The following is a 24608-nucleotide window of genomic DNA, read 5'->3' as shown; positions in this document are numbered from 1 at the left end:
ATGATTCAGAAAACGGCAATCATCATAACAACCAAACCTCATTGTCAAGTGCTGTTCTATATTCTTCCACGAATTAGCTCGTTCAGTGCTCACAGCAACACTATGGAGTAGGCATTATGTTGTCCCCATTTTTTCTAGCTGCAGCTGAGTGCCAGAATGATGGAAGTGTCTTACCAGATCTCCTCACCTCCAAGGGGCAAAATCGAGGTCTCAAGCCAGCCCTCCTGCCTCCGGGGCTTGACCATCATGTCATATGGATATGCAGAGATAAGCCTTTCTCAACATTTTATGAATGTATTTGCTCCCACTTTCCATTTCTGGTTCTCTGACGGTCAGACTTACCAGTGGGAGGACCTGATGTCCACCAGGTGAGACGGACCCCACTGGGGTGGGGCTTGCTTACCTCCCTCCGCTTCTTCATGACAGATCCTAAACACTTGCGCAGCAGGAAACCGCATGGCCATCTGCAAAGGAAGTGGGCCCATAACATACAGCAACTGGGCTCAGAGAGGCATTTTAAATTAATTGTATTTAATAACTCGTTTTTCTAAGTATATTGTATAATGCTGATTATATACCAATATGGACTCGCTGTGGAAAGTTTGAAAAAATAGAAAAGGATCATGGAAAATGTCATATGCAAACTAGTCAGAGATGATACTACTACCTTTCGAGTCTCTTTAAGATGGTTTCCATATATATTTACTTATAAACATGCAAATACATTTGCGTGTTTTTATGTAAATATGCAGGCATTATTTACACATATAATGCTGTCATCCGTATTATACCATTTTACAAGATTGGGATAAAGCTGCATATAATACTTTGCATTATTCATTCTTCACTTATCATTGTTCATGAGCATTTTCCCAGGATGTTAATAATTTTTTAGAACCTTTTTTCCCCAATAAAATTGCAGGCATAATTTTCAACCATGGCTGTAGTTTAATTTGCATAAATCTGAACCTATTTTTGAATTTATCTTGTTTCCATTTTTAGCTATTATAAATAGGGCTGGAAGAATCATCTTTGTACACAGATTTTGTCTGCAGTTTGAATTGTTTCTTTAAAATAGCACGTTAGAAGGGCAGTTACCTTGTTAAAGAGGATAACTCTTCTTAAGGAACTTTACAAATATTTCCCACATTACTTTTCAAAATGGGCGCGTGGCTTTATGTGTCCATCTCCAGGATGGGAGAGATAGATGTCACCTTGCCCTCTAACTGCTGTATGCACTCAGTACAATCATTACAAATAAATATTCCCTTGTTTAACAATTAAAATAATATGTCTTTTATTTCAATTTGTAGTTCTTTGATTACTCCTGAAATTGAAACTTTCTCCCATATATTTCTTAGCAGCTTGTCTTTCTTCTTGCTTGGCTCCTCTATAGTTGTTCCCTCGTGTCTTTTCCATTTATCTCTAGTAGCATCTTACGTATAAATTGTGGCCATGTTTTCTATAAATATTGTAAGGAACTCTTTAAGGATTGAGAGAGTGCGCTTAAGGCCCCTGATTTCATGACAGCGCTTTTGGGTGTTAGAAGTGTTCTGATTTATTTCTGAGATCTTGGCTCTGTTAGAAACAGTTGACGCTAGTAGCCTAGTAAAAGAGCAACTTACATAAAGCAACTTACATATACACACTATATAGTGTATATAGTATATATATATTTTTATATATAGTATATATATAGTGTGTGTATATATATATATATATATATATATTTTTTTTTTTTTTTTAAGATTTTATTTGGGGCACCTGGGTGGCTCAGTTGGTTGAGCGTCTGCCTTTGGCTCAGGTCATGATCCCAGGATCCTGGGATCGAGCCTGCTTCTGCCTCTTATTTGAGAGAGAGAGAGAGAGAGAGATAACGACAGAGATAGCAAGAAAGAACACAAACAGGGAGGAGAGGGAGAAGCAGACTCTCCAATGAGCAGGGAGCTTGATGTGGGGCTCGATCCCAGGACCCTGGTATCATGACCTGAGCAGAAGGCAGATGCTTAACTGACTGAGCAACCCAGGAGCTCCTAGCATGGTATATTTCGTACTGAATGACAACTGAAGGTCAGATTGATTTTTACTAAAACCATTGCTTTTCCAGAAAGTTTTGCAAAGATATAAGGTAAATCAAGTTTTTAACTTTCTCTTTTATTTCAGCTGCATAGTTTCAGCCTCTAACTATTTTGTAGCCAACACCCCATCTCTGCTTACAATACAGGAATCAAACTCAGAGAAGATCAACGACTTGGCCAGGGTATCCTCAAGTATCCATCTTCAAAGTTTTTACTTTTGCTATTGCATCAATTTCTTTACTTTTACAAATAAGATCCCATAGTATGTGCTTTGGCATTTTCTGACAATTTAAATATACGTTTTAATAGTATGACTCAACCTTTTATAGAAACATTTTACAGAATTACTTTTAAATAACCGTAGAAGAAATAAATAGTCCCAGGCTTACAGTTGCCGTGGAGTAAGTAAAACCAGCAGTTGGTTCAGACTAACTTTCAGAGAATTAAAATCATACACCATGAAGCCCCACACTTAACTCTGTAATTAAAAATTAATTTCTTTCTTCGGTAAAATAAAATATTTTATTTCAAAAGGAGAAAAGGAAGAAGAAGAAGTAGGAAGAAGCAGTAGCAGCGAATTAACCAAATTCCATAGAAAATAGTAAAATTCTCACTGGTTCCAATTTTACAAACTTATCTCAAAGTCTTGTAGGACTAGTTTTTCTACTTAAGGGGGGGGGAAAGAAAACACAAACTATAAAGGAAACTATAGGAAACTTATTTAAAAAAAATAATGGGAAGGGACATCAAGGTCTTAGTAATGACCTTAATGGCTTTAAAACTTCCTTAGTTAGGGATAGGAGAAAAATAGGAAAATTAAACAACTTTTTCTGAAGAGAGTACATCTTTAAAAACTCCACTTATGGAAGAATGGGTCTTATGCAGAGATTTTTAATAAATCTTATTAAGGCGAGCACTGCCCTGTATCTGTAAACCTAGGGAGCAAGGTAAACAACCAAGGGCTGCGGGTGAGCTCAGATGGCCAGGAGCACATGACCGTCCACAGTGATGGAGCTGTTCCCTGCGTACATTCATTACTCACACTCTGCTGGGGCCCCGGGGAACGTGGACCAGCCAGGCCTAAGCTTGTCAATCTCAGAAAAAAACATCTTGTGACGGTTTCAACATGTTTCATTGGGTGATTCAGCCCAGGTCTGGCCATTGCCCACTCCCCATGCCCGCCCTTTCCCGGGGCACCAGGCTTGTCACCACCAGCTCCTTGCCAAAGAAGAGGTGTTTTGGAGGGAGAGGGTGCAGGAAGAGTTGACTGAACAGTTACTATTCTTTTCCCTCTGACAGGTGGGCCCCCATCTTCCCAGTTGGTACAGATCCCAGGGACTCCATCACGTGGATCTCTCGCTGTCTTTCCCAGATGCCTGGTGGCCTGTGTCCATCCACCGTGTCCCCTGCAGGGAGAACAGACCCCCTCTGTTTCTTATCTGGTGGTGCTCTCCTCCCCCTGCACCCCCACCCCGGACACGTTCCCTTCTCTTATCTATTCAGAGGACCAGAAAGTGCTCTCGTGAAGACACCAGGGCTCCCGCTCTTCACTCCCACATCACAGTACTTGTTGGAAGGATTCTTTTTGAAAAGGTGCTTCTTATCTTGTTTTACTTTGAAACTCCTTCAAAGGAGAGTTCTGACCCAGGCTGCAGCCAGGCAGATGTGAGATAAGTTCTGCGGGGGGAACCGAGTTCTGAGCTGTGGGAAGCGAGCGGGAGGGGGCAGCGTGCTGAGGACACGGTTCCCCCGATGACACAGCTGACTCTCGAGGAAGGACGGCCACCTCCGTGTCACCATTGCCACAGCCTTCTGGATTTCTGAGGAGGAACTGCCAGTCAGAAGCTTTTGACAATTTTTCCTTTTCTTCCTCAAATCGGGAAAATCGGGATCTTTTACTAAGATTCACATCTGTTCTTAATTCTTTAGGAACTTTGGTTTATCTAAAAGGCTGTCTCCATGGTGTCCATGCACAAAGTTTTGTAAATTAGGGTTTTTTTTTTTTTTAAATAATTATGTGTCAGTGTGAGTAAATAGGGTATTACCCTGGCAATGATACTTCCATGTGTTTTTCTAAAGATTAAAGTATATATGAAGTGAATATATTTTAATGATAAGGTCCTAATATATTGTTAGTATCGGCATACTTAGCTATACCATAGTGTGGCTAAGGGGGAGTGAGAAAAATTAGTTTTATCGCCCTCAGTAAGATATGATCCTTTCAGCTTATATTGCAAGTTATCACTGCTCTGCTATATCTTGGAAATGCAATTCGTCCAGGAAATAGTTACACAATGCTACTTCAAGGTCAAATCTATTAGTTTGGGGTTTTTTAAATTTTTTCCCCCCAAACGATAATTAGGGATTTTCTTTTCAACTCTTACCACAGCAAAGATTTCTGCAAAAAAATGACTTCTAGAAAATGGCCAACTTACTTCATTCCTATTAGTGGTTAAAGTTAAAAAAAAAAAATGCCAACGTGACTAAACCTTGTTGCTTGTTAACCGGAAATAGACACATTCGAGTAGGGAAGAAAAATTTGCCAAAGGGACGCATTTTGGTGAGCTGTCTTGCTTGATGGACCCACCAAACCTTACGTTAGTGTGTTGGATTCAGTCCTTGCTTTGAATTTAAGCAACTGCGGGGAGATGTCTGCTGATGATCTCCAGTTGAGAAGAGCTTCTATTGCCAAGTACTGGGATGGCCCTGCTCACAGTGTGGCCTGTGCAGGTCGTGGAGGGTTGACAGAGCAAAGTTGTTTGTGCCATGAGCTCAGCCTTCTCTGGAGTCATAGCTAGGGGTCCAGCCAGGACCCAGACATGATTGCTTACACTTCCCTCTCGTGGCAAAAAAAAAAAAAAAAAAAAAAAAATTCGAGAACCCCAGGATCTTGTGGGCATTAAGAGGAGCAAAGCAACAAAGTCTAATAGTCCAATTCTCACTGTGATTTTAAGTTGTTTTTGCACGGTTTAGAAATTTTGGTAGCACATTCATAAATGGGACTAAGTACGAGAGAGGCAATGCTAAATTGGTCTGCACAGAACATCCCAGCAATCTTCCCCCAGGAAGTCCCTTGCTTAAGTAGAATTTGGAAGCACCGTTTTTGCTGCTTTTGCAATATTAAAATAATGTGAGACAAGCAGGCTGGAGGAATTTTGAGGTCAGGGTCAGGGGTGCTACAACTGTACACGTAGCTTAAAACCCATCACGGTCAAAATGTGGATTGAACAGGAATTAATTCAGAAAGGAATTAGAAAGCCTGACATGTTTTTACAAGGTGTTTCAAATTGATTGGTTAATCCTCATAACATCTGGAGTGAGGAATCACAGAGAGTAGCCCATGGAGGCTGCTGCAGAAACTGGGATGCGAACCTAGCCAGAGTAATTAGCCCATTAAACCCGAGAAAGCAGGGAGGGGATTTCTTACATTGTGCTTGGTGGATAGATTGCAAGTGATACTTCGTTTGGGGGGAAAGTGAATTTGAAATGTGTTCGGCACAATCAAGATAGATCTTTAAGCCTATGCATTCCCAGCAAGATGAGCAAGATGGCTTCTGAGACTTTGTCTCACCATACTCTTTAAATGGAAACATTTTCTACTTCTCTTTATCTACCCAACTTCTATCATCCTTGAAAGATGTCCTCAAATTCTGTCTCCTCCATGAAGTCCTTTTAGCTTATAAAAATAGCTATGATTTGCTGCGAAATGCTTTATTTCTCATTTTCATGAAAACTTCGTGAACATTTGGAAAATAAAAAGAGCTAGGATTTAGAGCATTTCTTTACTGAGGAAAGTCAGAGTCAGAATTCAACCTTGTGAGTGCTCTGAGCTAATGCAGGTGTCTTCAGAAAAGATGATGCCCGCCACCTCCCCCGCCATAGTGTATAATTAATCTACCATTCATTTCACTTTATTCATCATTATTTAAATATTTTAATATTAATCTTATAATCTATCAATATTTCAATTTGTCAAAAGGAGAAACCATGGTTGTATTTCTAATGAAAACTTGCTGTGGTTGGCACAGGTTGCCAAACGTAGATTACTTAAATACTGGTGATTTGACGTTACTATTTAAAGAAATGGAGGAAAAGGTTGTAAGTGCTGAGCCAATGCCATCCTTTCCACAACTGGAATGACTCATGTGTCATATGGAATGGAGAAACTATCTCTGGGCTTGGTCCTGTTCTGAACATTCTCAGTGTTTATGGAATCTTCACTCTGCGTCAGCGAATAATCCTTGAGGGGCTGCATGACCTTGTATGGAGCCTAGTATGGAAAAAGAAATCTTTATTGAGCAAATAAATGGTTGAATGCAAAGATAGCCCTTACATGGGGATACTATGACCAATCAGCTTGCATCATTAGAGTGAAATTTCATCTCCTTGTAGAGAAATTTCCGGAAAAATAAGCTTTAATAGGGACCAGTGTATGGCATCGCTCTTCTGAGATTTCTGTCTTGCTCGTGAATGTGTTGGTGGTCATCTTCTTTTCTTCCTTCTTTTTTAACGGAGTTTACATGTGTACCTCCACGTGAATTTCCTTTCTCTGGAGAGGTGCCATTTTGGTAGCTGTCATCTTTTCCTGTATAAACTCAAAATGCTAGTAAGAAAACATTGTGAAGTGCTTCATCTTGAGAACTATAGATGTTCTCAAAGAATGTAGTTAATAATACAACCAAAGTCAACACAAAGTTGACTCTCCCAGAGCCTCAGGTAAAGGCTATTGTGGGTCCTTGGGCACCCGGTGTGGGGGGGTTAGCAGAGGGTTGCTGTGTGAGGATGCCCGCTGCATCAAGTACTGAGGAAAGGACTCTGTATCTGCCTGGAGAGCAGAGAGAGCCCATCTGCTTCACTAACTCCTAGAAAGGGCAGTGAAGAGAGAAATATGCCAAAATAATACTACGACTTGGGGCGCCTGGCTGGCTCCGTTGTGGAGCGTGTGAATGCTGATCTCAGCTTGGGGTTGTGAATTCAAGCCCCGCGTTGAGTGTAGAGATCACCTAAAAAATAAAATCTTAAGAAAATATAATACCCCAACTGCATTACCCTTCACATATCCTACACCATCTTTGAGCAAAGGGACACAGGAGATGACTCACCACTTAAATGCCTAAAAATCATAAAATCACAGAATGCCAGAGCTCGAAAAGATTTTAGAAATCTTTTAGGTTGGCTCATGTTTTTTTGTGATGGTGTCTTCTTGTACCCTGCATGAGAATCCCATAAGATCTTATGATTTTGATATAATTCTAACATAAGGTGAACTAAACAGCATTGATTCAGAGTACTGGATTCATTCTCTCCTCGGTCTTTTCATTCAGCAAACAGGCATTAAACAACCACTATCTGTCAGTCTCTGTACCACTACTTTCCAGGGGCAGAAGGGTGAATACGTCAAGGGCTTTGCTTATGGGATACTTACAGTCTAGCATTGGAATTTCACATGTAAACATTTAATTTGGATACCAAAGAATATTTCTTAAAAGATGAGTGTTTATAAAATGCTATGGAAATGTAGAGGAGGGGATCATTTCTTCTGCTTGACATGGTTGGGGAAAGCCAGAGAGGTGGCATGGGAATTAAGAAAGCTTAGAAGATGAGTAGGTGTTCATTAGTTGGAGAAAGAAGAGAAAAGGGGAATGGTATTTTGGACAAAAGGAAGAGGGGAAAATACACAGTTCACAGAACAATCTGATACTGTTTGAAGGTACGCAGGAAGGTAGAAATGAGATTTCTCATTAACCTAAGGCATTACTGATCATCCCCGTTGGTAAGATTTTGGTGTGTCAGAGTACTACATGGCCCATTTCTTCTTTTCGGTTTAGAGCAGGAAACAGCTCTCATTCCCAGAATCAGACGTGTGTTACGTAAACAGCCCTGGGTAGCCTTCACAATAACCTTGTTTTCCTTGACTTAGGTAAACAGGAACCAAACCCTGACACATTGTCGAAAGCAAAGACAGCTTGCAATAATCACACTCTACAAATACAGAGCTTTTTTATCCTTTTATCTTTGTAAAAGAATAAAGAATAAAAATGGACACATTTCCTAAATAGTTACTCTTGACACTGTAATATGTTACATGTCCCATCTGCTCTTTATAACCTTTTGGAAACCGCCACATCTTTAGTTAATGTTTGAATTTCGATTTTCACAAGTCCTGTAGAAAGCGTTCTACCATTCCATTTGACATTGAACTTAAAAGTTTAAATCCATGGTAAAGTCATCAGAATTTTTGAGAAAATGCATTTAGCGAAATGTAGACAGCCCCTCGTAGAGCTGAAGAAGTTTCAAGTGCTTGACCTTAAGAGAGTTGTGAAAAACATGATGGCTTTTAAGGACAAGTAGCAAATTTAAAAACATGAATAAAGTCCCAGAACATTTCTGTAAGACATACTAGTACACTCGAGAGCCATTTGCATCTTATTTTTGTGTTTGCATTTTCTCTTTGGAAATATACTTGGCAAAGCGCCTGCAGAAAGGTACATAGCAAGAATAATTAAGGCCACTGTCTGCCAGGCTTTCTTTCACCTAACTGAGCCATTCGTTCCACGTCGACTCAGTCCTCTTGCTCTGGGACTTTTGCAAAGGTCAGGGTTCTGCCCAACGATACTTTTTATATAAAAAGAGCCACAAGTTCATTTCTAAATCTTCCTTCCAACTTTCAGAAGCCCCAAGGATTCCCAACTTCCTTTAAGGCTCAATCTTTCAGTTCCTCCACCAGCACAAGAACTTTACATTTGTAAGGCAACTATAGGTCTTCACCAAAAATTCGACATGCCAGCTTGTTATTCCTTCTTTTAAATGCTATTTTCAAGGAGCGCTATGAAAGTGGCAAGAGAAATAGGGTAGCTGGGAGATTTTCAACAGAAACAAAAAATTAAGAGGTGTGTAGGCACCACACTACCCACAGAGGCCCGTGGCTGGAATGAGTCCCACCCAAACACAGTCCTTACGTAGGAAGAATCTGTGGGATGACCTCAGTTCTCCAGTCTGCTTTCTTCCCATAGGGCCGTCTATTTGTCCTGTCTCTTGTTAGTTGTGGTCTTTTCCTCAATCCCTCGTTTTTATTTTCCTGCAGTAACAACTGTACGTAACTACCTATCTGTCCCTCAGATAGGTCTGCCATTGCTCCCCAGACCATCGTCGGCCAATCTTACAACACAAGGGGGGGATGCACTCAGCCGTCTTCAGTGCTGTACTCAAACACGTTTCTTTAGCTTGCTAGAAAAGGGACCTCTGGTGTTTTGCATCCATTTTCCCTCCTTCTGCGTTCTCATTAAAGTGGAGGCTTTCTCTCTGTCCATTTGTTTATATCAGAAAGTTCTTAGGGGCTGATATCCTTTTGGTAAATTTTCTACAGCAGCTAACTACTTAGGCACTTCCAGGATACCAACTATTTTATTTTAATTTTACTGGTGAACAAGACTCACTCTGCTTAATCCAAGCTTAACATTTTTCTTGGGTCACTCTAAGTGAATTTTAAGACATGCATTTATTAGCTCCTTGCAGTAAGCTGGAAAACATCCTTTGCGTAAAATCACCTTTTCCCCGCTTACACATCTTTGTTTGCCCTTCGGATTTTCACAGAAATACAACAGTTTTCAATTCCGGCGTTGGCACTTTTTGATCCAATTCATACTAATTTGAAAACAGCAAATGACAAAGGAGGATTTGCCAAACCAGCATCATTAGTGCCTCCCAGTAGAAATCTCATTTGGGAAAGGTTTCAAATGTTTGAAAGATGCTGTCATAATGGAAAAGATCTGACACCAAAGTATGCATTTAAACAAAAGAGGTTAGAAAGTTTTAAAAGCGAGAAAGTCTGAAAAATAGGCATAAAAAGTGTCATTCTGGGAAGAGTGTTTCACATGAGACCACCAATGAGCTTCTATTGACATTTCTTTGATATTCGGTTCCATTCCAAGAAAAGGAAGTCTTACACCAGCGTGTGATGGGCTGGCTACCATTTTGTTTGTCGTTACCATTTTGTCACCAACACTTGTCACCTCTTTTTTTGTCACCGCAGCTGAGTTTATTTTCCTTATTGACTTCTTAGATTATTCTTTTCTGAAAGTATTACTTTTCATTCATCTGAGATGGATTTCGTTTTCTTGGATTGACTTGATAAGCCACCTCACCCTGGAGACCAACATGAGGCACTCTCAGCTGTGTGAGGTGAGCTGCACTGTTCTCTCCTCATGTGCAACTCTTCCCCATGCTCTCTAACTTTAGTATTTTTGCTTTATTGCCCTTGGGGTCCATTTTTTTCTTAGTTGATCCATGGTTGAACAACTCTACTGCTCTTCTAGGACAAGCTTTACCTAGAGCTCTTACGTCATTTCTCAAAGGTCACCTACCAGTGACACGATGCTAGACAATGTGACGCTAGAATCACACTAATGAACGTTGAGTAGCTGGGAAGGAAAATAGCTCATCAAGTTAGCTCGACTTTCCTGAAACACAAGAAACCCAAATGCTCCAGAGAGAAACTCAAGAGGAGAAAGATTTCAGGCAGTACACACCTTCACTGCAGAGAAGTTGAAAACTGAAGAGATGTTTGTCTGGGGGCAGATTTACTGAAGTTTTTCAAGCACCAGAGCTGGACCTTGATTGACAGACTTTACAAACCTCCTCTTACTTGATTTAAGTCACCGTGGATTTAGACGTAAAGACTAACAGTTAGTCATTGGTGTTCCGGTGTGTTGGCTGGAAGGGCAATTTTAACCTCTGAAATCAGAGACCATTTTTCTTATGTCCTTTAAAATATATAACTAATTATCAAGTATAGCTATATTTGGAAGCGAAAGTGACATTTGAGGGGCAAAAAGGCAGATGACCTAAAAGAAAGAGGTAAATGTCGATGATACATAAATGTCTCATTTCTCTGTGGACTTCCTGGTGTGGTGACTTACCTATAGTTGGTTATGGTGCACTCATGCTGGAAAGGTGAAGGTCTGTACCGTTCTGCGGGAACTCAACTCCCAGGGTGCATGCCATGTAGCCTGGTTTCTTTGTTTTAGAAAGCTGAACGAAGGTTGGAGTAATGAAGGCATTGCTTCTTCTTCATTACTTTCAATCTGAATAGAATTTGGCTTCAGTTCATCTTTCTAATCTTTGCTAAACAAATGGACAATAATTATTTTACTCTGTAGTTGTAAGCTTTCATGATGAAGGTAAAGGTATGTACAATATAAAATAATGGCACAAAAAAGACTATTTGAGTAAGTTATCAATGTGACTAGGTATATTATTGTGACCAGTTCATTTTCAAGATAATCCCCTTTTATATACAATATAGAAAGGTAGCTAGAAGGACGACCATCTGCTTTGTGACACAATGAAGACTGGTTGGAATAGGAAAAAAATTGCTTAACTAAAATGTTTCCATTATGATTTTGTGTAAATATCCAAATCACACCTGAATCTTTCATTGATACATTATCTTCCACACTTCCCTAGATTAGCTGGAACACATTCTCACTGCTCCAAATCAATGACCAAAATATAATTTTAACAAGGTAGAAGGAGACCATAAGGAATTAGATGGGTTACAGCTACCCAAACTTTCCTGATCTTATTGAAGTTGTATATACATACATTTAATTTTTTAATCAAAAAATCACTGTCGTTTTGCAGATTTGGATATTGAGGTTTTGGAATAGAGTATCAACCAAATACAGCAAATATTTTTAACGATTTTTGTTATGTAGAGAAAGGATTTTCCCCCTTTAACTGGCATATCTCACAAAGTCAGCAAAAGATCTTTCTGTAAGGACAATCAGAACTTTTAAGGCTCAAGGATAAAAATAAAAAACCAGTGGGAAACAAATCAAAAGGGTCATTAACTGTGCTATGTAACAGATTCCTTTAGTGAAAGTAGCTAGATAGTGAAACAGGCAGGCACAAAAGCTCCCCTGACCAATGTAAGTCTCAAACAACTCGTACAATTCTCCAGCGTGAAGAACCGCCGCAGAGACATTTCTCTCCGTAAGAGTGGTGTGAGGTGTGTGCGCATGAGCGTGCACTTGCACCCCCTCTCCCCATGCTGGCGCTGGTCAGGCTTCTCCGTCTGGAAGGTGTGGATGTTGGTGCTGCTTTGTCAGTGGAGGGAATGCCGCCAGCAGAGCCTCGTCTGGCCTTCCCAGATGTCTGTGGATTGGCCTTCCTTTCTCTCTCACGGCCTCAGTCTGGGAGGGCAAGGTATCACTAAGCAGTTGCTGCGATCAGATTGCCCGAATATAGCGTGAGGTGCAATGTTGAATAAATGGCCAGGCGTTTTAATTCCACTTCCCGTGCCTTGTAGTAGAAAGTTGAAAAGTGAAAGACTGTTGTGAATTTTTACTTTTTCTCCTGAAGGATATTTAAAACCTTTGTTCTCAACGATTCCAGCGTATTTATAGCCCTGGGGTTTGTTACAAATTCACCCATTAATGCTCCTTTGAAATCTTCTCAAGAATCCAAAGGAATTTTCAGCTCCTAGTTCAGGTTCAACCAGGGTTGCAGTAAAAAAAAAAAAAAAAAAAAAAAAACACAAAACGGTAAAATCCTGCAACAAATCTGGTGACAATTAAGAATAAGTGATTATTAATCATTTCTCTTTACTTATTAAATGTTAAAGCATATCTAAAATAGAGCGATTAAAACACAAGAACAAGGGTAAAGTGACAAAGAGAAATGAATTATACCTTAATACTGTTGAACAGCAACCTTAGCTTTGAGTTTCTAGAAAGTATGTCTTAAGGACGAAATTAAATTATGTTCTATTAGAATAGAGTTGGTCTTTGTCAGATGAAAGGCCAAAAAACCCCTACAAATCCTGCAAAAAACACACACAACCAAAGAGTGAAGCATATTTTTTTGAAATATGTTTTAATTGACCTAGTTCTACAAAGAATGCTTCATATATGAATCCTAATAAAAACACTTGCTATTCTGCACGATCATTTTTGACTATGGTTTTACAGGAGAATTTCCCGTCTAGGTCAAACTCCATCATAATCCACTTGTAAAGCACCATGGTTCTCTCCTTCAAAGTACTTAGCAAAGTTGTGATTTGTACGCGAGCATTTTCTGTATCTTGCAGTCATGCAATATAAGTTTGATGAGAGTAGAGGCCAAATATATTTTTGTTCAACATTGTATTTCGACGTAGGGCTGACATAAAGCAGCACACAGTAAAGGTTTGTCTAATGAGTGAATTTTCCTGATGAAAGTCTTCTATACCATCCCTTCAAACCTCAGGACATTATACTAAATTTCAACTTGTGTTAAGAACTTACTCTAAGAGAGAGAAGATAATATAATCTAGTAGTTTGGGTTGTGATGATATCATTATTCAGGAATATGGTTTAGAAAATCCGAAGGAACGGGTAAATCACATGCCCCTTAGATTGTCTCTTCAATTACCGGGTATCTCTGGTACTTTTTGGCAGATACTGGCCCATAGGAATTTATAGTTACATTTTCTGAAAACAAAATGCTTGAACTGTAACTCATTAAAGAAAAATCAATACGAACATTAAAATGGAACAGTGTGCTGTTTTGTTTTGTTTTTTTTTCTGTAAGAATTCGGAGATCTGGACTGTCTGCTTGCCTAGCTGGAGAGCTGTCCCTTCCCTGGAAGACAATGCAGTGCCTTGAATGGGGATGGAACCTCAGAGCCAGTCAACAGTGAGTTCAAGTTCCATTCTGCCATTTAATCTGTGAGACGTTGAGCAGAATTTCCTGCCTAAGACACAGGTTCATTAATTATAAGCGGGATAGCGACACCTAAAACATCTCAGAATTGTTGTAGAGATACATGACAATGAATGAAAAGTGTCTAGCACACAGTAGGGTAATAAATAGAATTTTTTTTAATGAATATTTTTTTGGAGGTCACCTAGGTGACCAGCTGACTAATAGCATTCAGCTTCACCAAAGGTGAAGTTCCAATGCATCTGGAACTAAAATGACTTCTGGGGTCAATAATATATTAATGACAGTTTCCAGAAGTTTCCACAATACTATCACATACCAGAGTTCAATCAATAGTTGCTAAATTAAGAGCGAATGAATAAATCAATAAATTTGGATCTGAAATCTCTTGATTTTCTTTTACCCTGGCTGGAATAAAACTCTGGGACCAACAAATGGAATTCAGTTTACGTTTTACGTTATTTTTCTCCATCTATGGGTTTAAATTTTGAAGTCTGGGCTTTTGAATAGCCTTGAAGATTAGTGAGTTTACAAGTATTTTAAAAGCCAAATGTGTCTCGTCTCCTTTTTGCTGTTGTACAGCACGTCTTAAAACAGTCTCTCTATGTGACTAAGCTGCACTAACATAACATAAGGTTTATTTGCCCAAAAATTAAGTATTTAATGGAAAGAAAAATATTATTTATTTTCACAGCATATTTTCTGGTAAATCTTTCTATTCCTGGAAGCTAGCAGGCATTCAGTGAACTTGGGGAATAAATGAATGAGTGCCTTCTATTTAACTTCATTTAGAACCAACCTTAATTTTATTAGCGTCTAGGTGTCCCTAACTGTATAATTGCTTCAGTTACTAAAACTGGAATACCCCCAATTTCCTTTATGAGAAATCTATATTTCATTGAGACGTCAACAATTCTCTTTTTGTTTGGAAAACAGATTTAGATTTTAATAACCAGCACTCTCCCATCTGCTCTGACTATGAATTGTACATACAATTTATCATCCTGACAGGATGATGCCAGGTCGGAATCACTGAGCGGGAACAGTGTCTGGGGTCCACTCTCTTCTGAAAAAGTCATTGGGCCCTTTGTCACTCAGCGCAGATCGTGTAGGTAGTTTGGAGAACGACGTCCTGATACAAAGAAGGGCAGAATACATCTCAGAAGAAAAAAATACAGCCCAGAAGCACTGTGCTGTTTTGAAAAAAGATACAGCTAAATGTAAAAGAATGCTCTTCTCCCAGTGTATCAATTCTGAAGTCTTCAAGCAATTATCCTCATAATCTATAAGCAGCTCAAACAAATGAAATAACCCAAGCTTAAGGTACTGAAGTCTTTGCGTAAAAGGATATTTGGGGGGAAAAAAAAGAGGATCTGCCCCATGATTTCCAAATCTTTGTAAAGAAACGCTAATTGATGAAAATAGTTTTGCTTTTTAGATACTGACTCCAGAGTCCAGGAAAAAATAGTAGACTACGAGTAAGCTTTTCTTAAAGTCGATGACTTTGTACCTTTAAGAAAAACCGACTGGAGTCATCCCAAGAACATCAGGTGTTTTGAAATTCTCCTCTGAATTTGGGAGGGGAGGAAACAGTCCTGCTGTGCTCACACCTGCAATTGTTACCATTTGCTTACTAATGCTGATAAAATATGAGCTGCATTGTTGCTATTTTTTTTTTTGTAAATCTACTTCGTGTAAATCTTGCACAAGACTGTGAACACCCAGCAGAGACAAAGAAGATTTGAACGGCTCCTTCGTAGATGACTACAGTGGCTCTCGGGTATATGCCACAATTTCCCCGTCAGTCTTGTAGGTGCGAAATCTGCTATTACCCAGCTGATCACCTCGAGGCATCCGATATCTTTTTATTTTTAAGTCCAGTTTCTGCAACTTAAAGGCTCAGGATAAGATGGTGGAATCTGGTCACTCAACCCTGGCATTGCTCCTGCAAGTGCATCTGCGCCCAGCAGCCCCCGGGCAGGTTGGCATTCCCAACCCCAGATGCTGACTGCGGTAAGGTGAGATCAGAGTGTGAACGGTGACAGAGTCGTCGCCCTGATTTGTATACATGCCGCAGGGACCTTTCTTGCCAACAATGTCTTTTCTGACTCCCTTTCAAATGAGAGCTAGAGTTCCAGATCCAAAGGCAGGGAAGTGCAGTGGTCAAAGGCTCGACAGTGCAATGTGTCCTGTCGTTGGTCTGGGTTCCAGTTGGAGCTCTGCCTCTCTGGGCTGGAGAGACCTCATCCAACAGTGTGTGCCTCGTGGGGTTTGGGCGTATTGATGGAGTGAGCGTGTGAAAAGCCGCTGGAACATGCGAGGTGTGCAGAATGAGCGTTGCCCTTGGGGTCTGGCATAGGCCTTGTGCATCCTGGAGGAGACTTACACAGGGGGATACTGAGGCCTGAAGAAGGGAAGTGATTTGTTACTGTCATGTTGGCCGCGTCATGGTGGGAGCTCAGCGCTCCCAGCTACTGTCCTGACTTCTCTCTACTCTCACCACTTTTCCTTCTTTCTTTTTAAAGTTTTAACTTTCCTTACTATTAAGAGCGCACAGAAACGAATTTTCAAGGGGGATTTGTTTAAATTCCAGAACACATCCACATGAGCAAGATTTTCTTTATTTTGAAGATAAAGGTGAGCGGATAAGCCAGTTTCTTTATTGTATTTTCCAGCTACAGGTTTTATTGGCATTAAAGTCATTATCCAAAATTTTTATACTCAGATCTAGAATCTGTGTGAATCATTAACTGCTACACGGTCCCATAAGCACTAGACCTGAGCCATCCTGGTAGAGATGTTGCAGGAGAAAGCTGACTTAACGTGCGCATAGACCTAAATGTTGACATCGCCTCATAAGCTTTTAAGAAGTGTTAATCACACCATATGATTTGAAAAGATGGGATCACGAGGATCTTAAAGGAATAAAAGAAGACACTTGCATTTCTTAGCTCTTGGCATCGTATACTTTCATTTGTTGTCACAAAAGTAAGAAAAGGATTTCAACCGAATAGAAATGACATACACTGCTTATAAATAAAATATCTCAGTACAGTGAGTTGGTGTCTAAGAAGTCAAACAAAGGATTCACGCTGACTCTGACCTTGCAATGACAGCAAACTGTTTAAGGAGCATGTTCAGTTATAAGCATACTATGCTCACTCCAATATTTGTGTGATATTTTGTTTTTATTAGTAAATACAAGATCTTATTTTACATTTCCCTGTTGCTTCAAGATGAGTACAATATTCTCAGGTTATATTTCAGGAATGATTATTTCATATCACTGGATTTTCTTTTAGATACACTTACTGTATTTTCTACAGAATGGTACAAATGTGGACTTCAGCCAGCCAGCTGCAAGTCAGCATGGAAAACTGATCATATGCATTTGCTACGGACAAGTATATATCTCCCCTTCCACCCAGCCGGGATAGAAAAAAAGAAGTTACAATAAATCTGCCCATTTCTAATAACTTCCTTTGTACAGTCCCTCTGCTGCATTATATTATTTCTTTCCACCAAGGAGAAAAGTCAGCTGAAAAAAGTCAAGGTGGGTCTCCGAACACGAGCAAGCAATTCCCACAGGGGAGTGTGTGTTCGACATTGTACACAGAGCCCAGACTGGTGGGAAATTGGAAATTAGATTTATGAGAAACTGGTGTTGATTCTTAACTGTTCTCAATTTACAGTCCATTGTTTTCAGGGGAGTATCTGTTTCTCGCAGGCAGAGGAGAGAGTCCAAAGCTGGATGCTGCAGGGAGGTGGGAAGTCGTAGACTGGCCTGATGTCAAGATGCCTGCTGCAGTCTGGGGATCGAAAGCACAGGGCTGTGGTTGAAGCGTTTCTTTGGTGGCACAGAGGGACGTTGTGAAACCGTTAAAAAGCTAAGGGAGTAGCAACTGGGCAAATGTGTCAGGACACTGGAGCTACGAGAAAAACTAACAGCTGGGTCTGAGTAAAACGGTCCTCCCCGCCTTTCTGGTGGTTTCTAGGTACCAGAGGGAAGGCCCATAACAGAGTTATTGTGTTTCTCTAACCCAGGGAAGGAAATCCAACACTCTGCGGCATTCACCGTCTGAACAGGCTTCATTTTATTCCCGGGGAAACAAACTGAAATTTCAGCATAGGCCAGATGACGGTTTCTGATGGAGAAACACCGAGAATATCCCTAACAGAGTGTAACTCTTAATCAGCGTTGTTTATCCACCCTGGGAGCCACGGCAGGTCACGCTGTTCGCCTGGTGCCGTTGGGTCTGCTCTGACGCCTTTCTGGACAGGAAGTCCTTAAGATTAAAGATTGTATTTTTATGGGCTCATGCTTGCCTACTCCAAGCTATTAACTGAAAAGAAATGCAACTAGAAGCCAAATTCTGGAAAGCATATTAACAATCATTTGTGTGCGTGTCAGGATGAAAAATAGGAGGAAATCAAGGTGGAGAAACAGAGAGAAGCAGCACTAAATAGAGACCAGCAAAGTATTTGGAATATCGGGAATAAAAGTATTTTCTCGCTTGGGACTGGTGCTGCGTCTAGAATTAGAGCAAACTTGATGAATAACTCAGGATGGATATCGTGACCCTCACGGGCTGAGAGAGTTCATCTTCCTCTCCGCGGCTGCCTGTCACAAAGGACCTTTTATTTTCCCCAAAAACAATATCTTGGCAAGTGGAAACAAGTAAATATTTGAAGAAAATATAACTTCATGTGACTGCCAGGAGCGAGAGGCCATTTGTTCTCCTCCGGTCGCCTTGACGTTGAGGCTCATTCTGCAAGTGTTGAAATGGAACGCGTTTTGGAAATCGAGTGGCTTCATACAAACCTGGTGGGGGCTTGTCATTCTGTACTTGATGCGCAGGCCACGTGGGCTCCGTGTTTCCACACGTGCTGCTCGTCAAGGTAGATCCATAATAGCGTGCGTGGTGCCACGTCTGATTAAATCATACTTGAAAAAATGCCTCAGCTTTTTGGAAGAAATGGTTCAGACAATAGGAAATTCATATTTATTGCCCATGCATGTTGTTTCATTACAATGGTTTTTAAAACTCATAGCTTTGCATGTACGGTTTTAGAAATGACTGAAATTTTCGGCATTTTGCACTCACATGTGTATGCATGGAGGTGTGCACTTCCACACACACGTGACACTGAATCAACATGGAACATGAAGGAAGTTCTGAAACATGGGATTTCCTTGTCATCCTCTGTTAAGCTTTGGTGAAACCAGTACCCACCTACTACCTTTTCTTCAGGTCGAGTCACAAAAAATAGTAAAACAATCCTTAATGTGGAAAATAAGTTACTCAGCCAATTTCTCTATTATCAATAAAGCGACTGCCTATGAATCCCCGACAGTCATCATGTGCGTTAATTTAATGTTCCTTTGAAAATTAGGAGATGAAAAGTTTGGCGTTGATAAAAGACATTATTTCTCAGAGGAGTAACAACAGCAGCTTTGCGTGCTGGGAGGACAAAAAAAAACCCTAGAAATTTAAAAAATAATAGTCGGTATATATTCAGTATAAAAATTTTTTTTTTTAAATGCAGAGAAAAATTGAAAGAAAACAGCAGTTGGCCATAATTTCCTCATCTGCTGGTAGGCACCGTTGACATTTTGGTCTGCCCGATTTCGGCCCCTTTTCTGTGCACCTGTCTGTCTTGAGGTGGCTCTATGTTAATCTGCCAAGGCCAGTATTCCTCAAGAAGCGATCCTGTTGTGTCGTTTGCTTTTCCACACTCTCACAGGAATATTTTCTGATTCCACTGTTTTTTTCACAACTGACGTTATACTTTATTTGACCAACCCTGTGTTGTTGGGCGTAGGGCCGGGATTCTTCCCAGCAGGTACTGTCGATGGGAAGTGGCCATAACGCTAACACTCTGGGCTCCTCCCAGCATGGCCATGGCCGTGGCTGTGGGCAGGGAGGCAGGGAGACAGGGAGGCACTGGGGGCAATGCGTTTGGGAGCCTTTCCTCGGAGGACACTCCCTCACGCTCGCCACCCACTATTTCTGCCTGGAGCTCTTCTTTATAGACCCGTCTCCCTCAGCTCTCCTACTAGCTGGCATCACACTGCTCAAGTTATTTGGGAATGTACACTACTGTAAAAAAAAAGAAGAAAAGAAAAACCTAAGTGGTTGTCCTGGAGGTTCCCATTGGATCATGTGTGTTTTTTAGACACAGGAGATGATTTGTATCCATTTTCGGGGCACTGCTTCAGTGCTGTAATACGAAAATAGATCGTCCTTGTGCAAATTTCCTCGGACACCCTGAAGGCAGCTTCCTTCCAGCTTGTAAAAGCCAATTTTGCACTTATCTGACAGGGCTAAGAATGCTTGCTTTCCTGTTATTTTCCTCCTTTTTGTCTTTATATAGATAATATTTTGTAAACAAAAGGTGGACATTTTAGGCCAGGGTCTGAGAAATCCAGCTGGTTAGGGGCAGGAGACAAGGTCACATGAAGGTGTTATGGGGCGGGGCACTCGCTCCCTGGAAGCACGCCCTGCAGGGAGATGCTCTCTCTGGGCACAGCTGGACCCCTTGCTGGACGCACCTTGGTCTCCATACATTCAAGGAAAGGAAAGGTTCTCACAGTGCACGCATGTAAGTAAGGAAATGTGAACAGGGTCCACGGTGGGCTACAGCTCCTGGAGGTTTTTGGAGCCTCATCCATAAGTGTTCTTCCTATTGTCCCCTGTGTCAACTGAGGAAGAGGAACACAGAGCGATATTGAAGGAATCATTCTGCATCTCCTGATGTGTGGTTTCTACTCTTCTTTGCATCTCCTGCTGTATACTTCCTATTCTTGTTTGCTTCTCCTTGTGTATATTTTCTATTCTTGACACCATGGGTTTTTTCTTTCTTTCCTTTGAGAAGGAGAGAACGAGTGATCACTTATTACTCAGTTGCTTCCCCACGATTCCTCTTCAAAGCCATGCTCATGAGTGGACTGGTGACAGACATCGGAAGAAAACAGTTAGCTGGCAGGCGAGGCTCTGATGACCGCTCCTTCCGCGAAATCTGTCAGCACACCAATCGAGTTCTCACAGGTATCAGTAAGCGCACGTGCTCTGTGCCAGAAACCCGTGAAGGTGAATCTACACCCAGGATCTGAGACTGTTGCCAGGGCCACAAAAAAAAAAAAAAAAAAAAAAAGAAAGAGAAAAAGAAAAAGAAAAAAAAAAGTCCAGTGATAAAAGGCATGTGGAATTTTGTTCACTTAAATGCAGTAAATTAAAATGAACTAGAGTGATCACAGAGTGAAAAACAAACCAGAAAAAAAAAAAAGAAAAAAGAAAAAAAAAAACGCTATGCAAACTAATTAAACTTGTAACACTCCCCCAGCAGCTTTGATGGACATTTAATAGCTAAGCTAGTCCATTTGCTGGTAAGACCCAAGTTCCCACCGCAGGAGAATCACACAATAGGCCCGGCGTGGCAGCTTTTGTGGACAAGTGCAGGGAGCACGCGAAGCCAAGGAGTCTATTGACGAAGCAGCTGTGCGCACCCTCAGTTCTGACCCGCAGGGCACTCAGGCGGGCCCTGCTCAAAGCCCCGCTCCTGCCCCCGCTCCCGCTCCTGCCCCTGGTCCTCGCCATGCTGCTTGCTGTTCACAGAACAGAAGCCAGGCGTGTACAGGTTTCTGAGACTTGAAGATGCGGATGCGGCAGGTGCCTTCCGAACCAGGAATGGGATGGACATTGAGCGGCGCTGGCTGTCAGGATGTGTCCATGCAGGGGTGACCTTCACTGCTGCTCAGCCTTCTACGTCTTCAGCACCAGCTTGTCCCCTTGACTTCCCGCCACTGTCAACACAGGCGGCCCTGGGCGCAGAGTGCAGAGGAAGACAAATCCTGCTTGCATTCCTACATTTCTATCTCCACGAAGAGATTCAAATATGATCGCAAAAAAAGAGAATAGTTTCATCATATTTTACCTGCGCATTGTTAAAACTAACCAGGACAACCTACACGGACTGAGAGACTAATGGTAAAGATTTTTATATGTGTAAAATACAGAGATGTGGAGAGTAGGATATCCATACATACCCATATATGCGAATAGCGTTTCAGTGAAAGAGAAGATTTAAAACTTAGATTTATTTTTGTAACAAATTGCTAACCTCTTTTCTTTTTAAGATTTAATATTTTTATTTGAAAGAGAGGGACCATGAGCAGGGGAGAGGCAGAGGGAGAAGCAGACTCCCCACTGAGCGGGGAGCCCCATGCGGGACTTGATCCCAGGACCCCGAGGTGATGACCTGAGCTGAAGGGAGCCACCTAACCGACTGAGCCACCCAGGCACCCCTTGCTAACTTCTTTTTATGGTAGTTACAGTGCCAATAGGAAGAGTTTGAAATCATTTCCTTATTTTAAAAAATGATGAGTGTGCATGGTTGTGAGTTCGCACAGAATGTTAGAGCAACAGGTATCAACATCATGCATACAGATTCACGGGACAGGTTTGTGGGGGACACGGATGCCCTCAGACATGCTGACCCTGCACGGCCCCAAGTGCTCACCTTGGGTAGCTTGCCTGAAGCGGGACTGCCGATGGCACTTGGAGGAGCCCGGCAACGGAACTCCACGAGCCACTCCCTGCGGGTTCCTTTCTCATTCCAGGCTTGGAGGTTCGTGTCCAGACCAGCTACCTACACCTGCTGTCTTGGCTTCCAGACTGTTCGCTCCTCGCCCAGTCCGCTCCTTCCAGACTGTTCGCTCCTCACCCAGTCTGCTTTTTCCAGACTGTTTGCCCCTCTCCCAGTCTGCTCCTTCCTGGGACTGAATCAATGCTCATTCTTGCCTTGAGCTGCCCCTGGGCTACATTCCTCCTTTGGTTAGAAGAGACAGTTTCATGATGTCCCTACCAAAGCGCTTTGAGGCTTTTCAACAAGTCTTACTGGTCTACCATCCTGTAACCCAGCTGAGGGCAGTGACTGCTCCCTTCATTGCTGGCGGGCCCACAGCCTGACATTGCCCCAGCCACAGCTGGTACTCCATCCAGGTGTGCAGTGTGAGAAGTGGGTACTAGTGGGGATTTCACAAACACAGGAAGGAAAGAAAGAAGGAGGCCAGCGGTGGTGGTGTGGTGGGTGCTGGGACACTTCTCAGGTCCTACCTTTCCAAACCGAAGTACTGCCCCCCCCTCCCCCCCCCCCCCCCCCCCCCACTGCTGGCAGTTGGCCTGCTGAGGGCTCTCACTAAGTGCTTCCCAGCCTTTCCCTTTCCTGGGCGGCTGTCACCTGTCATGGTGACAAACATTTATGATGCCTGCTTTGCCTCATCCAGCTTCTGGTGGCCCGGGGAGCTCCTTAGCTTGCAGATACACTGCTCCAATCTCTCTTCGCCTTCCCATGGCCTTCTCCTCTTTCCATATCTTCCTCTGCATATCTCTTGTAAGGACACTTATTATTGGATTTAGGGCATACGCACATAATCCAGAAGGATCTCATCTCTAGATCCATCACTTGATCACATCTGCAAAGACTCTTTTTCCAAATAAGTTCACGGTTTTCAGGACACGGACATATCTATAAGGAGTACACACAAGTTTGCAGTAATGTGCTAAGGCAGCTTTAGGCAACTGCTCTGGGGACTCCCCTTACGCACGGGAGCTACCGTAGCTGAGGCTGTGCCTCTACCGCAGGGAGACCCCACCTAGTGACTGGTCGAGGGTGGGGTTAGGAAGGCCAGTTTCCTTGCATCAGTTAGTGACAAGTGTGAAGGATCCTCTCAGCTCCAGAGCTCTCCATGGGACAGGCTGGGATCTCCACTGCCACCCCCTGCACCCCATCCCTGCACTAACTCCTCCCTCTAGCACTTGCTGACTTAGTCTTTGTAGCTTTCCTAGGCTTTGACCTCTTCTCTGTAACAGAAGGTAATGACAGCTGAGACAGGGTTGTCCTGAGATTTAAGGGGCCACACAGGTGACACTTTAGCTGGGTCCTGGCATGCAGACAGTGCTAAAACAGGGTGGGTTACAGTCACTCCTCAGTCCCGCCTTCCTCCCCGAGTGCCAGTGATGCTGGCCTGTTGAGGGTAATCCTCACTGAGGTTCCCCAGGAGGAAAGAAATTGGCTCCAAATCCCAGATCAGTTCATGTGCAGGGTGGGTTGTGGAAGGCAGTGAGCTTGCTGTTTTCTCCTTTAGTCACCAGGGATCATTAGCTCTGGTCTTTGGCCGAGGAAAAGAGTTTCATCAGTGTGCTGTTGGGGACACACAGGTGAGGCTTCCTGTGAACTGCCCATGTCCCCTAGGTTTTAAGGTTGAAGCCACCTGGTTGGAAGGAAGATGGCCTGGCTCCCAGGTCCCTCTTCTGAGGCTGGCTGTGTGGCTGCTTGGAAAGCAGGTGGCCAAGCCCACAGGGCTGAGGTGACAATGCTTGTGTGGGATGCTAGGGAGCAAAAGGGCTGCTGGTTAACCTGCCTCCCTGGGCAGAAGGTGTATCTCCAACATCAAGCTCCAGGGCACCATGTTTGATCTACAATGGGTACAGGTCAGTCTTCCAAATCTTATCTGTTTTCTGCTCAAGTTTGGTGTCTATATTGATTCAAATAATTGCCAAATCTCCTCTTTATTATGTGTAATTGTGGTATACTGTAAGCTCCTGATCTAAAATTAACCCATATTCAGTAGAATGAGAACGATGAACACATGTATTCATTAAAAAATACTGTATGCCCTGGATAATTTTCTCAGATACTTTGTTGACTTTTTGAGCTCTCTTTCTGAAAGATAAGTCGATAAAGTGAAGGGCACAAGTTTTAAGTATAAAGCATGATGAATTTTTATAAATATCTACATTCATGTAACCAACACACAGATGAAGA

General features: G+C 42.0%; 1 long non-coding RNA gene across 1 annotated transcript in view; it reads left to right on the top strand.

The window, feature by feature from the left end:
* The window catches only part of LOC123000715 (uncharacterized), a 142375-nt gene extending 119506 nt beyond the window's left edge, over positions 1-22869 (top strand). The window contains exon 3 of the long non-coding RNA XR_006408907.3: positions 13650-22869. This is a non-coding gene — a long non-coding RNA (uncharacterized LOC123000715). The remainder of the gene's footprint in view (positions 1-13649) is intronic.
* The last annotated feature ends 1739 nt before the right edge of the window (positions 22870-24608 follow it).

The sequence above is a fragment of the Ursus arctos genome, unplaced genomic scaffold (assembly GCF_023065955.2).
Source record: "Ursus arctos isolate Adak ecotype North America unplaced genomic scaffold, UrsArc2.0 scaffold_10, whole genome shotgun sequence".
NCBI classification, from domain to species: Eukaryota; Metazoa; Chordata; class Mammalia; order Carnivora; family Ursidae; genus Ursus; species Ursus arctos.
This window is presented reverse-complemented; position numbering and strand designations above follow the sequence as displayed.